Source organism: Chelonia mydas, chromosome 3 (genome assembly GCF_015237465.2).
Source record: "Chelonia mydas isolate rCheMyd1 chromosome 3, rCheMyd1.pri.v2, whole genome shotgun sequence".
Classification (NCBI taxonomy): Eukaryota; Metazoa; Chordata; order Testudines; family Cheloniidae; genus Chelonia; species Chelonia mydas.
This window is the reverse complement of record NC_057851.1, coordinates 129334839-129353608: the sequence shown is the minus strand read 5'-3', so window position 1 is coordinate 129353608 and position 18770 is coordinate 129334839. Positions and strand designations below refer to the sequence as shown.

General features: G+C 40.4%; 1 protein-coding gene across 1 annotated transcript in view; it reads right to left on the bottom strand.

Moving 5' to 3' along the window:
- Positions 1 to 18770, bottom strand: part of SLC35F3 (solute carrier family 35 member F3) — a 276240-nt gene that overhangs the window by 112385 nt on the left and 145085 nt on the right. The gene's annotated exons all lie outside the window — the stretch shown is intronic.

Below are 18770 nucleotides of genomic sequence, written 5' to 3'. Positions count from 1 at the left end.
CAAAAAAAGAGAGACACATAATTTGAATATTTTTTTATTTAACAAATTCTTTTCTAGGCTTTTTCTGTGCAAATGCACTAATTATTGAGGAAAAATCTAGCTTTCGTGCAATGTCACAGTTGATATTAAGCATAGCGAGCCCATTCAAACGCTTTTGTCCCATAGTTGAATGGTGATAGTTCTTTACCTGCTTCAACACGTTGAATGTGCATTCACCTGAAGCCACTGATGCAGACAAACTGACAAAAATACGCAATACAATTGTGATATTAGGAAACATCCCAGAGTGTCCAAGTTCGAGTATTTCTTGAAGCAATTCCTTTGGCTTGCAATCCAATTTAAAGTTTGTGGAATATATTCATTTGAAGAAGATGACCTCATCACTGAGATCGTTTGAGATTTCTTTGTTGTACTGTTGCAGAAATTGTTCAGCTGCAGAAAGTAGATCTTCATTACTCAGTCTGAGGAACTGCCAAAGAAACCCCAAAAGGGTAAAAATTAGTCACAGAGACTCAAATCGATGTGTAAGACCTGACTGAACAGAGTCAATGATGACAGGGAAGACATTGACCCTATAATGCTGCTCAGCATCGGATTCAGTAGGTAAGTTGCGATTGGTGGAGAACTCAGATGAAAAGCCGATATTCTGTGCTACTAATTTGGACTCAGTCAGGATCACATCCCATTGTTCACGAATCTGTTGAATGTCATTGATAAGACTTCAGTGTTATCCCTCTCAATATCAAGTGTAGTACTGTGTGCTTCAATTACCAGATTAGTTGGGTGGATCATTGTAAGTAGCTTCATCCACAACAATGACATCAAAATGCATTCAAATTTGGACATGGGCTTCTGAATAGACTGAAGTTCAGTTCGAGCCTGTGCAGTGAGATTGAGAGATTCAAGCTCATTTAAAGCCTTTCTCACTGAATTCAAATGCTGCGCAACTGGTTGAACACCATCAATCTGTGCAGACCATCTAGTTTTGGACATCCCATGCAGTGAAACAGGAAGATATTGCTTCAGAATTTCCCACCTTTGTGGACTGCTACCAAAGAGCTTGAACATTTGCTGAACAGTTCCAAGGTAAGTAATTGCCTCCTTGCATGATTCAGCACGGTCAACACCTACAAGGTTTAGTGTGTGGTTTCCACAGCTGGAGAAAATACAGTGTGAATTATCCTCAAGCAGAACTGCTTGTACACCTTTGTACTTCCCAGCCATGTTAGATCCATTGTCATAGGCTTGGCCAATGCAGACTTGAAAAATCTAACTTAAAACCTGCTAGAATTACAAGTAGCAATTTCAATTTCAAGCAGCAATTTCTTTTCCAGTTTTTCTCTTGAAATTATCGAACAAAATAAACCTTTCTTCAATTGAAAATATTGAGCTGTCTACAATCTGAACATATTGAATAACCATAGTACTCTGTTCCTTGTGAGAACAATCTGGAGTGCCATCAACAATGACTGAAAAATATTTGGCATTTCAAATCTCATCAAGAATTTTTGTTTGTATGAATGACCCAGATAGCTCAATAAACTCATTTTGTATGTGTGTGGAGAGATAATGGACTTGCATGTACTTTTGACTCTCTTGCGATTCTCAAATATGTTTAACATGCTCTGATAAAAGTGGGTCATATTTGCTGAGGAGCTCAACTATACGTAGAAAGTTTCCATTTGCACGATCACCAATACGTTGACTGGAACTAAAGAAAGCCAATTCCCGCTGAGAAAGAAAAAGGATGACATTCAGGATGAGCTCAAGACATTTTTTCCAGTTATTAGTTACTGTAAAGAGTGGGGTACATTCTCAACTGAACTTTCAGCTGATGCTGCCCTACTGGCTGATTTCCATGCAACATAGTTTTCTTTGGGTGACGCTGAACTTTCATATGATGGTATTCGATCTTTCAACTTTCTCCAACGTCTGTTGATGCTCCATCCTGATTGATCAGAGAGAACTGATGCATTTGCAGCACTTTTGTTCAAAATGAAGCAGGGTAAACAGTTCAGAGATTGTTTTTCCGTACTCCAGCATAACCAGTCTCTTTTGCAGGTCTCACCATTTGGAAGAGTTTTTGTCAGCAGACAAGTAGGGAAAGCATGATTATCAGCATCCAGTGGAATGTTACTTGGAATTTTCAAAATAATTAATTTAAAGAAAAGACTGCATTTGGGCAGCATTGCTCTTGTCAATAATTCCAATGTCAGTCAAAGTCAAACCTGTAGTACTCATGAATTGCTTTTGCTGCGTAAGATCTACATCTTCATATTGCTGTTGAGTTTCTTGATCGTACACAGGATCTTCTGCTGCATCTGTTACTGTTGGCACATCTCCTTCTTGACAACTGTCCTCATGTTCGGGTATTGGCATTGAAATATCACCTGTTGCAGTTGCAGAGCTTTCATTATCTGTAGCCTTGTGTTTTGGGTAAGGTGTGTTTTCCAGTGGTTTGAGAAATGAAGTTATTGGCTTTGAGCTCTTAGCTGCTGCTTCACTCAGTTGTTTTCACCATCTCTTGCTGGCACCACTTTCAAATCTCCTCTTCATAGTGATCTATCTGGTCAATATGTAGCCTATCCACACTTGAAATATTCTGCTGTAAATAAGTAGCTTATCTACACTTGAAATCTTCTCCTGTAAACATGTACACAAATGCTGAATGGTACACAAATGCTGAAAAGACTTAAAATGAAGGAATACTAATTAAGAACACAGGATGACACAGTCAGACAGGTTATTATCCTTATCAGTGAATCAAAACTCAAGCACGCAAGGTATAATATAACAGGCTGAGCTGAAGAGAAAGGGATGACATATATAGAGTAAACACAGACACAGATACAGACAGAGGGATAATGTCCAAAAAATTCAAACAAGTGTCCTCACGAAACTCACTGTACAAGATTGCCCTCACAAATTTTCACCTTGAATCTGGGCCTATAGACTACAAAAACCTATGATGATGACCAAGCTACCAAGTTAGGGCTCAACCAACCAACCAGTCACCTCTTTTAGCTACCATATGAAGATAATAATGAGGAATTCTCACACATAAATAATTCCTTAGTCAACTAGATGTAAAACTATAAAGACACAAAAATGTAATAATTCTCTACCTTTCAGTATGCACTTGATCCAGCACCAGTCACTAGTAGTGGTTTGTTTATATAATCAGCTGATCTGAGAGGACATGTTTATCACGGTCTAATCTTGTGCTATCAGAACCAATATATTTTTATTAATATTTATGAACATTTTAAACTCTTTAATATGACAAAAATCTATATCAGTTAACAAAAAAATTATGTATTTTACCAAATCACATCTCTTATTTGCTTAAATTTGCAGCTCTAAGCTGAGTGCGTCTCACATTTTGGTCCGATAGGGATGTGCATAAAAACAAGTTGTGAAACTTATCAAATGCCAAAAAATTAACAAGTGTCTAAATTTCAGGCCCCCTTTGATCTTGAGACCCAGGCCAAATGGCCCTCCTGGCCCCCGCTCTGATTGGCCCTGTTTCCAGACCATCCTTCTCAGTGCCTAAGGGGAAAGTAAGTGAAGTCACCTGCTGCCTGACAGAAGGTGCACTGTAGAAACACTGTGGAGACTTGTGGGTCCCACAACGGAAGAGTCGTAGAGAACAAATTACCTTCATCCCTAAAGTCAGAGCTGAGGCATATTGGCAGGGCAGTGTGGGGAAGCTTGCACTGCCTGTGCTGTATCTATTCCATAGCTAGAGGACTTCAGGCTCCTGGGTTGTCAAGCTAGCACCGTTCATAGGCATCACCATGCTAGATCAGACCAATGGTTCACTGAGTCCAACACCCTGTCTCTGACAGTGACCAACCCTAGATGCTTCAGAAGAATGCGTAAAACGGAGTTATATAAATATTGAAATAGATAAAATTGATCGATAACGTTGCAATAACATGCCCAGGCAGTTGGTGAAATATTTTTGATCTTACTAAACTCTTGGCTTCAGTGATATCTGGTGGTAGTGAGTTCCACTGGTTAATTATGGGTTGTGTAAAAAAGCTATTTTTATTAGTTTTAAATTTGTTGCTTTTTAAATTCATTGGCCGTTCCCTTGTTCTATGAGAAAAAGTAAGTAGTAGCACCTTATTTATCTTCTCTAAACTGCTAATTATTTTATTTACCCATATTATTCCCATCTTATCGCCTCTCTAAACTAAACAGGCCCGATATTTTTACTCTCTCCTCATGCGGAAGTATTCCCCTTATCTCCAAGAACTTTGATTGCTCTTTTCTGCACCATTCTACTCCTGGTATGCCCTTTCTGAGATGATGCGACCAGACTTAGGCCGTGTCTACACTAGAGAGCTTACAGTGGCACAGCTAGACCGATGTAGCTGCGCCGTTGTAAGATCTCTTGTGTAGCCACTCTATGCCAATGGGCTCTCCAGTCAACATAATTAAACCACCCCCAACAAGTGGTGTAGCGTAGCTAGGTCGGTGGGAGAGTGTCTCCTGCTGAGACAGCGCTGCCCACACCGGCACTTCTGTCAGTGTAACTTATGTCGCTCAGACGTGTGTTTTTTCACACCCCTGAGCACCGTAAGTTATACTGACAAAAGTGCAAGTGTAGACATAGCCTTAGGCATATTATTCAAGATCAGGCTGCACAACTGATTTATATAATGGCATTATAATATCTGCAGGAACATTCTCTATCCCTTTCTTAATACAGACTAATAACTCATCTGCTTTTTTGACCACAGCTGTGTATAAAACTGAGCACTAACTTCACCACACACACACAATTAAAGGGGAAAAAAGATGATGACTGATAATTGGAGGTCCCTCATATGCATTAACTTTTTCCAATATTTTTTCAAAAAAGTTTTTAATGCACTTACTAACAACATATGGCAGATTTACCCCTCAGTGTGCATGTGGAAGTCCCACTGGTATCAAAAGGACTTTATGTAAGGAGGATAGGCTCTAACTGGTGAATATGGGACTACAGTAGGTTCTTTCATATAAGTATGTATAACTACTGTTAAAGGACCTGCTCCTGCCTGGTGGTGAGCGTGACCTGGAAAATGCTGAGTACCTTTTATTCCCACTCACTTGACTGGGACCTGAGGGCACTTCGGCACCTACCTTTGAGTACAGGGTCCTAAATATCTTTGAGGATCTGGGCTTTGCACCATGTAGGATCAGGTTCAAAGGGTGTAATTATGAGAGGTGCCTGCAACTGGAGTTGATGGTAATCAGCACCTCTCAAAATTTGGGCAAAACAAAATTACTGTACATTGCAAACAAAATCAGGCAGCTATCGATATTCCAGAAACATCCCAGGGTATAATATACAAACACTAGCCTTTTAAAGGAATGTGTGGAGAACTCTAACAAATGTTGGAAAAATACCCCATATGCCTGCAGACATGTCAAATACTACATGTTCTTTTATATTCAGAGGTCTATTGTCTCTGAAGGCCACAGCCAGAGAGTTATTTTGGAAAGATCTCATCTGATGGGTTGTAGATTAATGAAGCATAAGGATTTTGGTTCATATGTCCTATGTCTCTGCAGCAAGGGTCATTGGGATGAGCCCGGTCAAAGAAAATGTTAGGCTCCTTTTCAAAGTGATTGTCCGGGAGAGCATTGGCCTGGTGAGCTCTAAGACAGAACAGTCTAACGTGGTCCAAATGAAAAAGCGTTGCTTTCATATTTCAGTCCTTACTGTTTGGATCAGACAACTCTTTCTCTTCAGTTTCCTTGATTTTAGAGCTCACAGACATATAGAGTTTTAAAGTATGTTGAGAACCATGGGTCCATTTTCTATCACTGGGCAGGTTTATCCTGGAACCTGGTTGGTTTCCACACACTGAAAGAAATTGCATCAAAAGAGGCAATTCTAACCTTGCATGGTGCTCTCAATAGGAATATTTTGCTCTTCTACAGTGAATTTATCTGAGGTTCTAAAGGCACTTTACAAAACATTAATTCATTTTCACAACACCTCTGCAAGAAGGGTAAATATCTTTTTCTGTCCACAAATTGTCTTTGAACAGATTACAGTTTCAAGTTTATTGAAGTTATTTGCTCAATGATCTCTTCAGATAATTCTCAGTCTGTAGTTTGTTTGTGAGCAGTTGGTTGTATTTAGAATTCAAGCTTTTTTTGTGTGTGTGGTTATTTGGTATGTTTTATTTCTAACTACATACACCTACTACCTGCTAGAAGCCTGTTTCTTGTGCAAATGCTGGTAATTTTGAATATGAAGTTTGTTCTGCAAATGTGCTGCAAAATTCACTCAAAATTTGCTGTGCTGGTGAAAACTCACCAGCAAGGTAATTTGCGAGTCTTTCATATTCACAGGAATCTAAGACAAAAGAAGCATGAGTCTAGTCAATGCAAATTCAGTAAGAAGTTTTATACTGAGTTTTAGTTTTATTTTGCAATATTTGCCTTACTGTAATGCCAATGTCTTTCTGATATTTGCCTTCCCAACATCCATCAAGCATTTTGTTAGTTATGCGTCTTCTGTCATTTCACTGGTGTCCACAGAACTGGATATCGGATGAAAAAGGAAGTCATGGCAGCTGAATGAAATCTGGTTCCAGTTGTTTGCCAGCCTGTATGAACTTGGAAGAGTTTGATTAATAATTCCTATCCCCAGTGTTTTTCAGATTCTCTCACCAATGGAATGGTATAACCCAGTTTAAGGTGTTAATAAAAACCAGAGGCTATATATATATAACCTATTACCTACAGTTCCTAGACATGGATATAAAGCCCTGGTGGGAATATTTTGCTTGTGGGTTTTTTCAATTAACTTTAATGTTTATTGCTTTTGTGAGCAGTAAAGAAAGATCATCAGGGTGGTGCACTTTACTTTCAAATCTTTTCTGAAGTCATAACTTTCTCTCTCAAACAAATTCTGAGACAGTCACCCACTTTTCTGGCTTGAGAATGCTGCATTTCAATTAACCCTGGTTGCCTCTCCCTCATTTTGTCACACCAATAAAATAAAAAGCTTGTTTAAGTCTCGGACCTGTAGCTTTAGACTATGTAAGCTTCATTTTAAAGTTTTGTTTTATGGTGTAGACAGGCAACATCTATGTTTTATTTCAACTTGCAAATGGGAAATATCTTACCACCAGCTATTTTGACTTTTATTAAAAGGAATGTAGTGTTCATGAAAAGGTAACATATTTGAAGACAGGAGCACTATATGTATACAAAGCACAGGCAACAGTGATATGTGCTTCACTACATTGCTCTGTCAACGTGCTTCAGATCTAATTAGGCAGAAAAAAACATCTCTTTGGGTGAAAAGGAAGGTTCAGACTCTAAACTCATTCAGTCCCTGTCCTTTCTGCTGAGTCTGCCAACAAGACTAACCATTAGCACTACAATAACTGCGAAGGTGCTTTTTAGAAGGTGGACAGCCAAGAGGCATGCACAGAGACCATCAACCCATTTTACACAGATCATTTGGTCTGTTCTGACCTATGCTGGATTCAAAAAATTCACAAATGCAATACAGTTCCCTGAAGCCACTATCTCAGTGGAATCCCATGATTCTCCCACTCTTAGAGTAGGTCTCTGGGTCCCATCCCCATGTGGACCAGCCATGATTTCTCAGCAGGTCAAGCTGGCCTCGGCACCTGCCAGTATTCCCTTTGGGAGCACTGACCAGTAGTTAATACAGCAACCAGATAACTTCCTTAAAAAGCATTGTTTAATTTTAACAATAAGAACATAGAAAAGCCAAGGGGAAGAATTTTAAAACAACAAAACAGTTTATATGCATGTCTGTTTATCTTCCTACGCTTTCACGGGGTGGTAAGCCTTAGGAAGGCCCAAGTGCTTCAGACCCTCCTTCGCAGGGCCTATCTCTGTGTCAGTATGGGTCTCACAAACAGCTCCCAACAGCTGCCTCCCCTTCTCTCTAGCAAGTCAGTTAACCATTTTGATCTCTGTTCTCAGCCTTGGCAAAACAGCTGTGTAATTGTGGCTGGGGCCAAGAAGCATCTTAGCATATTAATAGCTCAGAATTGTTTCTTAATGACCCCCTGTAGCGTTAATTAGGAGGTTACCTATCTTGAGACATTATGTTGCCTCCTTGCTATTTCACTAAGTGTCCTGCTATTTAACTAAATCAATATATGCATACGGTAAGCATTCCAATAACCCAATATAACTGCAGTAACTATCTCAATAACCAGGTCATATACAGAATTCATTAATAATTACAGATCAGCCCCACATCTTTCACAGCCATCCCAACCCATCACAGACTTCAGTGAAGTTACCCTAAAATTACACAAGTGCAGTGAGTATAATTGGTCCCAAAGGCCTAGCATTAATGCACATCTTAAACTCAATCTGATGTGCTATTTGCAAAAATTATGTTGCCAACATTTACGGTATATTATAAGGATCCTTATAATAACTTCCCAGATAATGAGACTGAGGAAAAAAGAATGATGTTTCAGCGACAAGTACTTAACATAAATAATCCACTTTGTCTCCTGTATTCTTAACTTTCAGATGCCTTTGAAACAGAATGTGTTTTTGAAGAGATAATCTACTACACAGCTGTTGATTTTAGTAGATGTGGAACAGTCATGGCCGATGAATCCCAGAGGACCAATAGGAAGGGTAAAGGAAAGTGGGTACAGAGGGAAAGTGTATGGTCTCATCTGAATCACCCTTTTGCACCTCTACACTTTTAGTAGCTGATTGTGATATGGCATGCAGAATCTCCTTCCCCTTGTCCCCTGCACAGGGTAATACAGTATTTGTGCAGGCAGCACATAGCTGTTATGTGGGAGCAGAAAGATGCAGTTTTCAATAGTAGCTAGCCCAAAATGAAGCAGTGGAAAATACTACAACCTTGCTATTAGGTTCATCCACAAATTGTTAATCATTGCTTCGGGGAAATGAGTATTCTCTTAAATGATGCTGTTGCATGATGCAAACATGCAGACATCAGCTCAACTACACAGATGCAGGGACAGGGTTAGAAACTATACACTATGGTTCAAAACACATAGATTTACACTATTTGAATTAAAGGAGAATCTAAATTAGCTGCTCTAAGATTGTAGGTAATGCTTTTAGAGTTAGAGTTCAAGGCCAGAAGGGACCACCAGATTATCTAATCTGACTTTCTGTATAGCACAGGCCACCAATCCCAGCATCCGCACACTAAACACAACTAAAATAAGACCAAAATATTACAGCCCACAGAGACTAGAGTATTACGTGGCACAGGGAGAGAATAGGAGGGACCAAGGTGTGCCAGTGCTGGAAGCCCCTGTAATAGCAGGGAAATGATTAAGTGAGATATACCCAGAAAATCCTGGCAGAAGATGGTGCAGAAGATGGTGAAAGCCCCCAAAGCCACAGCAAATCAAACCTGGGAGAAAGTTCCTTCCCAACTCTACACATGACAATCAGATAGACTCTGAGCGTATCAGAAAGAACCAGCCAGCCAAGCACCTGACAGAGAAAGAATGCTCAGTGCCCCTCAGATCCTGACCCTCCCTGTCCCAAGTCCCATCTTCAGCCATGGTCATCCTTGATGTTTCAGAGGAAAGAGATAAAAAACCCTGCAGCAATACATTGAAGGGAGGGGGAGGGGGAAGGAAATCCCTTCCTGACCCCTGCAGTGGTCATGTGAAATGCTGAAGCATGAGCTTTGAGAACATAAGACAAACCAGAAGTGAGCCCCAGGGCTCTTGATGACCTTTGTCCCCTACCATCACATGCAACCCCCTCATACAATCAAACTCATAAATTTGTCCATCTTTTTCTTAAAACTAATTAAGTGTTTTGCCCCCACAACTCCTACTGGGAGGCTGTACCAGAACCTCTCCCCTCTGATGGTTAGAAACCTTCTTCTAATTTCCAACCAGAATTTCAGAGTAGCCGCCGTGTTAGTCTGTATTCGCAAAAAGAAAAGGAGTACTTGTGGCACCTGTTTTTATACCCACTTGTTCTTGTGCTAACATTCTCTTTTATCTTAAATAGTTCTTCATCCTTCATCAGTTGTAGGCATTAAAAAGTAACAATCACACACGAGCAGGTCTTGCTTTTCATCCAGAAGAGCACAGAGGTACAGATAGACACTAGCCAGTCCATTATGCCTGACTGAGGTTAGGTGGAACAAAGGAGAGCCCATGTGCCAAACTCTGAGTCCCCTTTGCAAAAAGGTACAGAATGTTTACATAATGTATTAAAAAATTATTGGACTTTTGCTACCATTTAGGGGACTGTCATCAACATATTCCTGCAATTGCCAGAGATTTGTTTTAATCTACTAGAAATGCAGCAGCATTTGTGATCTTGGCTATTTTTCTGTTGTTTCCACATGGGGTAGGAGGGAGCAGATATGATAGGCTTTTCCCATCCAATATTAATTACCTATTGTTAAAATATTTTTCAGGTTGTTAATATGTGTGATTTTACTTTTAATATACTAGGCTACACAGATTTTTGGATATGCCCATAGAAGATGAGCCAACCCACTCTATAAATCACCTCTCACTGGAACTATTTGGCAAATTCTTTTCTATAGAAAAGTAAAAAGAAAAGGAGTACTTGTGGCACCTTAGAGATTAACCAATTTATCTGAGCATAAGCTTTCGTGAGCTACAGCTCACTTCATTGGATGCATTCAGTGGAAAATACAGGAGGAGATTTATATACACACAGAACATGAAAAAATGGGTGTTATCATACACACTGTAAGGAGAGTGATCACTTAAGATGAGCTATTACCAGCAGGAGAGTGGGGGCGGGGGGGGAAGAAAACCGTTCTCAGGCCCTACGCTACCAGCACTCCCAGTTATCTTCGAGACACCACTGACTTCCTGAGGAAACTACAATCCATCGGTGATCTTCCTGAAAACACCATCCTGGCCACTATGGATGTAGAAGCCCTCTACACCAACATTCCACAAAAAGATGGACTACAAGCTGTCAGGAACAGTATCCCCGATAATGTCACGGCAAACCTGGTGGCTGAACTTTGTGACTTTGTCCTCACCCATAACTAGTTCATATTTGGGGACAATGTATACCTTCAAATCAGCGGCACTGCTATGGATACCCGCATGGCCCCACAGTACGCCAACATTTTTATGGCTGACTTAGAACAACGCTTCCTCAGCTCTCGTCCCCTAATGCCCCTACTCTACTTGCGCTATATTGATGACATCTTCATCATCTGGACCCGTGGAAAAGAAGCCCTTGAGGAATTCCACCATGATTTCAACAATTTCCATCCCACCATCAAGCTCAGCCTGGACCAGTCCACACAAGAGATCCACTTCCTGGACACTACGGTGCTAATAAGCGATGGTCATATAAACACCACCCTATACCGGAAACCTACTGATCGCTATTCCTACCTACATGCCTCCAGCTTTCACCCAGACCTCACCACACGATCCATCGTCTACAGCCAAGCTCTACGATACAACCGCATTTGCTCCAACCCCTCAGACAGAGACAACACCTACAAGATCTCTATCAAGCATTCTTACAACTACAATACCCACCTGCTGAAGTGAAGAAACAAATTGACAGAGCCAGAAGAGTACTCAGAAGTCACCTACTACAGGACAGGCCCAACAAAGAAAATAACAGAACGCCACTAGCCATCACCTTTAGCCCCCAACTAAAACCTCTCCAACGCATCATCAAGGATCTACAACCTATCCTGAAGGACGACCCATCACTCTCACAAATCTTGGGAGACAGGCCAGTCCTTGCCTACAGACAGCCCCCCAACCTGAAGCAAATACTCACCAGCAACCACACACCACACAACAGAACCACTAACCCAGGAACCTATCCTTGCAACAAAGCCCGTTGCCAACTGTGTCCACATATCTATTCAGAGGACATCATAGGGCCTAATCACATCAGCCACACTATCAGAAGCTCGTTCACCTGCACATCTACCAATGTGATATATGCCATCATGTGCCAGCAGTGGCCCTCTGCCATGTACATTGGTCAAACTGGACACTCTCTACGTAAAAGAATAAATGGACACAAATCAGATGTCAAGAATTATGACATTCATAAACCAGTTGGAAAACACTTCAATCTCTCTGGTCACTCAATTACAGACCCAAAAGTCGCAATATTACAACAAAAAGACTTCAAAAACAGACTCCAATGAGAGACTGCTGAATTGGAATTAATTTGCAAACTGGATACAATTAACTAAGGCTTGAATAGAGACTGGGAGTGGATGGGTCATTACACAAAGTAAAACTATTTCCCCACGTTTATTTCCCCCCCTCCACTGTTCCTCAGACATTCCTGTTAACTGCTGGAAATGGCCCACCTTGATTATCACTAGAAAAGTTTTTCTCCCTCCTCCCCCGCCCCCCGCTCTCCTGCTGGTAATAGCACATCTTACAGTGTGTATAACACCCATTTTTTCATGTTCTGTGTGTATATAAATCTCCTCACTGTATTTTCCACTGAATGCATCCGATGAAGTGAGCTGTAGCTCAAGAAAGCTTATGCTCAAATAAATTGGTTAGTCTCTAAGGTGCCACAAGTATTCCTTTTCTTTTTGCGAATACAGACTAACACGGCTGCTACTCTGAAACCTATAGAAAAGTATGTTTATTTTGTGGCACCAAATATGACTCTGCTTTTCACTGTGCCTGGGGAGGATCATAACATTAGCACAAGTAGTGAGATCAGATCCCAAGATAACCCATAGTACATTTTGAAGTATTCTACACATACCATAATGAGATAGCTACTGAAAAAGACTTTTTGTTGCGTATCACTAATCCCTCAGCTTCTATAGTTGGGTTTGTGGATTTAGTTAATGCTTCTGAGGAATGGATCTCGATTGTTAATTAATAGTACAATATGGAAGCCTGTAATAGGCTTACACAAAATGGATGTTATACATTCTTAGAGCACAGCCTTGTTCCCACTAATGTTAATGGTAGCTTTGTCTTTGACTTCAATGAGAGCAGTACCCACATTGTATAACCACAAAATACATAAAGAAGAAAGTGACATACAAAGTACAGAGCACTAGTTTTATTTTTCATTTGGGAACTTAGTTGATATAAAAACATGAAGCTGTTAGAAGACAGGGATGGAGGATCAAAGTACAGGTGAAAAAATGAAGAAGAGCAAAGATATCAGACAAGAATTTCCAAGGTATAGAAGGAGAGAGAGGAGGACCAGAGACAGCAGCTTAAGGAAATATAAACATTATTTTAGTAAGTTACACAAAGAAACATATCACAATCAGGAATTACAAGGATATTTGGGCCAAATTCAGCAAAGCTGAAGCAACCTCCTGTGCCAGCTAAGTTCCCTGTGACTGGTGGTAGGGAGGGATTCAGGTGAGATCAGAGTCTGACCTTTCTCCATTGATATTAACAGTTAGCTTCTGCTTTCTTTCAGTTGGCGTAACCTCTGCTCCAGTGCACCAACTGATTTCCAGTACAACGTGTCTGTCTGTCTTGCAGCATGTATCACTTGGGTTTAAGAACTAATTTTGTTTAGAGAGACTTTTCTCTGGTCTCTAAACCAAGAAAAAGACCTTAGGATCTTGTCTGATCTTCTCACTATGCGACCTGGATCAGACTCTCTGGTGCATCCCAGTTGCTTTGGGGCATAAAGCAGCCCTAAATCTGGCAGACTGGTCACAGGAGAATTCCCTGCATGCCACGTAGCTGATATAGTGGCTCATATGCCACCCACCTTCTGTCTGCTGGTGTAGTGGGTATAAGCTGGGGAAAGAAGGTGTGTCTGGAGCTCCCTCCCCCCCTGCATTGGTGATCCCAAGCTCCTGAAACAGCCCTTGGGAGCCATTTGCAACCAACAGAATTTAGTATCAAGTGAACAATAATCTAATTTCTGTCAGGGAGTAGATTGGTGCCTGAATGGCCCCAGGTCAGGGGGGGACACAAAGGTAGCCTACAGCTACCTTTGAGCTCCCCTAGTTCATTAGCCAGAGACGAGGCTCTGTGCCCCATGTATAACCAAGACCACATTCCTCAGAAAAATCTTGAATTATGGGTCATTCCCACCATGCTGGCTCTGTGTCTCTCTCCTCCCTCACTTCTATTAGCCTCAGCCCTGTATTTCTGGTTAAACTTTCCCCATAGCACTGAAAGGGAGAAACAGATTTATGTAGCCACATATTACTTCCAGGTTTCAGAGTAACAGCCGTGTTAGTCTGTATTCGCAAAAAGAAAAGGAGTACTTGTGGCACCTTAGAGACTAACCAATTTATTTGAGCATAAGCTTTCGTGAGCTACAGCTCACTTCATCGGATGCATACTGTGGAAAATACAGAAGATGTTCTTATACATACAAACCATGAAAAAATGGGTGTTTACCACTACAAAAGGTTTTCTCTCCCCCCACCCACTCTCCTGCTGGTAATAGCTTATCTAAAGTGATCACTCTCTTTACAATGTGTATGATAATCAAGTTGGGCCATTTCCAGCACAAATCCAGGTCCCCCCCCCCCCTTTTCCCACACACACAAACCCACTCTCCTGCTGGTAATAGCTTATCTAAAGTGATCACTCTCCTTACAATATGTTGTATGATAATCAAGTTGGGCCATTTCCAGCACAAATCCAGGTTTTCTCCCCCACCCCCACAAACCCACTCTCCTGTTGGTAATAGCTTATCTGAAGTGATCACTCTCCTTACAATATGTGTATGATAATCAAGTTGGGCCATTTCCAGCACAAATCCAGGTTTTCTCCCCACGCCCCCCACAAACCCACTCTCCTGTTGGTAATAGGTGGGGAGAAAACCTGCTGCCTTGTAGAGTGTGAGAGTTAACCCTTGAGGGCTCAGCCAATTGCTAGTTCATCATTTAGCAGTAAGGCATTCCCTGGGAAATATCCCACCCTCTGACTTCACCACCTCAACCAAGCTTCACAATCATCATTGCTGTGTACCAGTATTAAATTGGTTGTTTAAAACTTATACTGTGTGTGTGTGTGTGTGTGTGTGTGTCTGGTGAAAAAAATTTCCCTAGAACCTAACCCCCCCATTTATATTAAGTCTTAAGCGGAAACTGGATTTGCTTAACATCATTTTGCTTAAAGTCTCATTTTTCAGGAACATAACTACAACGTTAAGTGAGGAGTTCCTGTACAGCTGGGGCTATGCTATTCCTAAGCATATCATAATTCAGGCTAATTCATACAACAGCAACATAAGTTAAATGAAATCATTTATGTAACCTGCTTTCTTTTAAAAATAGCTTAAGGTCTTTGATACTCAGAGGTACAACATCAAGTTCTATTTTTTCCCATTCCCAGAGCTCTTTATGGTAATAAACATCACATATGTACACTGTATTGGGGTTAACAGCGTACTAACACATTGCAAATCACTTTAAGTACTTCCAGGTAATAAGTAATTGGGCATAAGTAGCTCTTTAGCATACAGCATAGATTTAAACCTGGCTCAGATACTAGCATTTCTAATGTGTGAAACAACATAGTTTTGTCTGTGGTTGGAGAGCTAAGAAGGTGAACCTCAGGCAAGCAGAGTTCACGCTCTCCTATCACTGGAGGAATGGATGGCTCTTGCAGAAAGCACAGTGAATGTGCAACTACTCCACCTAGGTCCAGGTTTAAATGCAAGACCCACCTGTCGCTAAGGCCTTTCCCCAGCAATGACATCTTTATAGGTCTAACCCTGAGGATATTATAGGGGAAGGCAAAAGGGAGAAAACCAACATGCTACTGTGCATTTAGAAATAAGGCAGGCTTTAAGAATATTGCCATTTAGGCCACACTCAATGCTGTCAATTGCAGTGCTGCACTTAGTGCAGTGAAAGGAACTTTAGAAACCCTTTAGAAAGACAGATATGCTCCAGGGTACAAGATTATATGCAGATAATGACAAGCCCCTTCTGGATTTCATGAAATCTTCCAGGATACCCGCCTGCAAAGGGGAGGTGTGGGGGGGAAGTGACCCTTTGTCCTTTCTGGGTTGTTTTAGAAGCATAATGAAGGCTAAAACTTCAATGGTCATTCCATGCATAGCGGAGTGGGGTGGCGGGGCAGGGGTGGGTGTTGAAAGATCAGGCCCTACTGGATATGAGACTCCAAATACAAAAGAAACTAAGACCCTTTAGTGATTAAGCTTGTGACAACATTTTCCCAATCACACGTGGGTAAAGACAGTTATTTTTACTGACAGGAAATTCTACATAGTATAGCTTCCAACATTCAACAACAGCAAACACTCATATAACTGCTATATAAAACAAACTGCCAGAAGGTCAACAGACTATATTGCACAACATTTCTGTGCATTGTTGTCAGACATGTTGAAACCAACATGATGTTGACTTACAACAATGCTCCAGAGGCAGCAGGCAGAGAAACATATTGAACTTACTGTAGATCCCTGATACACCTTGGAGAACAAACTGAGCACATGACATACTACCCAGATGAAATTTGCAGATACAAACTGGCTTTGCTGGGACAGATGCCATTTTAATAGCTTTCAGTTCTGCTTCGATTGTATGTTTTCATATTATCCTTCATCTATCTTGTTGCCTCTTGCCTTGGCAATATCAGTCCAACACCTGTCTTGTTAGGTTATTCTGGTCTTTCCTCCCTGTATGTCCCGGCCATCTCCATTTTCATTCTGTAATTTCCTGTCTTATTAGTTTCTGTTTCATCCTCCTTCAGAGTTCTTCATTTGTGATTTTTCTGGCCACCTGATTCTGAGGATTTATCTAAAGCAGCTGATTATGAAAACTTGGAGTTTAGATAGTAAAGTCTTAATAGGTCTCCAAGTTGCAAAAGCTCATTTTAAAAGTCTCTAATTATGTCATTGATATTTCATTCCCTCTTCATCAGAACTTAAATCCTTCCTCTTGTGTCAGCATATGCAAAGTGAGAAAATGTAGTAAGTTTGTCCAGGAGGCTTTTCATGCTTCTTGCATTTGTTTTCCAGAGTAACCCCACCATGGAGACAGAACAAGAATACTTTGGATTGGACAAATTTCAGAGTCAGGAACTATAACATCTGAATTCAGGTAAGGAAAGTGGCAGAACATTAAAATAGCACATAAAAGGTAATACAGACAGATGCAATGGCAAGTCATGAAACAGAAGAAGAACAAGAGAACCAGTGCACTCAAAACAACAATGTATGTTTTTGGAGCAAATGCGTGCTTCCTGTCTCAAAGATCTTACTCTTGGTGTTGACAGAGGATGATCAAATAATGTTTCTTCCCTTTCACTTTCAACGTCCCTATTATTCAATTAGTATGCAAATAAAAAAAAATCTTTGGCCTAGCGCAGCACCACAGTTACCTACATGCATGCTGCTTGCCTGCTCACAGTGTTCTCACTTGGAGGTACTTCATGTCACACATTGACATCAAATCAAAACTCCTACCCAGGTCAATGGAGGAACGGATCTTCACCATGGTGTTTCACATCAGAGAGAGCACATGAACAATCTAGTACCAATCTTGAGTGGGAATGATTGAGTAGTTTGACTAGCAATGGTAATACAATAATATCGGGTACCTGCTCTAAGCCTGCATACACACAATGTAGTTATTTATTCTTAAAGAAAATAAAGCACTGGCTGACAGACGCCATCCATAACACTTATACCACAGAAACAAGCAAAATCAGAATTATTTTCTTGCTAAAAGAGTCTTGATAATTGTGTTTTTGTTTGGTTCTATAAAACCCCAGGTCAGGCAGTTCTGGTTCTGGATTTATTGCCTATCAGAATATGTAGTAATTTTTAACTTTCTCCTGCTTACTTGTGGTCCTCGGTGAAATAACTACTTCCCTCCACCTTCTATTGCCCTCTTCCTAAGAATGTCTGTGAAATAAAATATTTAAAATTCCAAAAATTCACCATCAGCAGAGAACCCACCGAAGCACATTTTATTACAGTCCTGATATATTCCATGATTCCTTTGGTTTTTCAAAGCTTTGTACTGTGTATCCATTGGTTCTTATACATAAATCAAGCTAAGGAGGTCAGTACTTGAATGGGAGACCTCTAGGGGGATTGGTCATTCGGTACTGTATAGAGTCCTCTTCAGTCTGAGCATAGATGTGACATGTCATTATGGCATTAGGGGACAACTGAGAGTCTTTCTTCAAAATGAGATGTAAAACTGAAGTCTTGATGAGTTGTGGTCACTAAAGATCCCTTGATTTATTTATTTAGCAAGAGTATGAGCATAAACCTCAATGTACTAGCCACCTTTGAACTTGGATGGTTATATTTTGCCTATTTCAAATCCTCAGAGCCATTTTCAGTTGCAAACAACATAACAGGAGGATGGGAGATAATCTTAGACATACTGCCTTCGGAATAGGACTGTGTCAAAGATCATTATAAAATGTTTATGAAATTTCTGTAGTCATTATTAGAACTGCTACTGCATGTAGCATAGGCTAAGAAGAGGAAAAGAGAAGATTCTCCAGACTAGAGGAGAATTATTTGATGTTTAGCACTGAGAAGATTACGATGAATATAAATATGGAAGAATGAAGACTTAGCTGAAAAATAAGAAAGAATAAAAAAGCACTCGGAATTGAAAAAGCCCAAAACAAAAAAACAAACAAAGGAAAAAAACCTGGAAAATCTGTAACCTTTGAGTCTGACGGTCAGGCATGTTTATTATTAAATCACAAAAGGGAGCCATTTAGTTTTTCATATTTTCTCTTTTATATATTTCCTCCTGTTGGAATTATTATTTATGCAGGTTATTATCA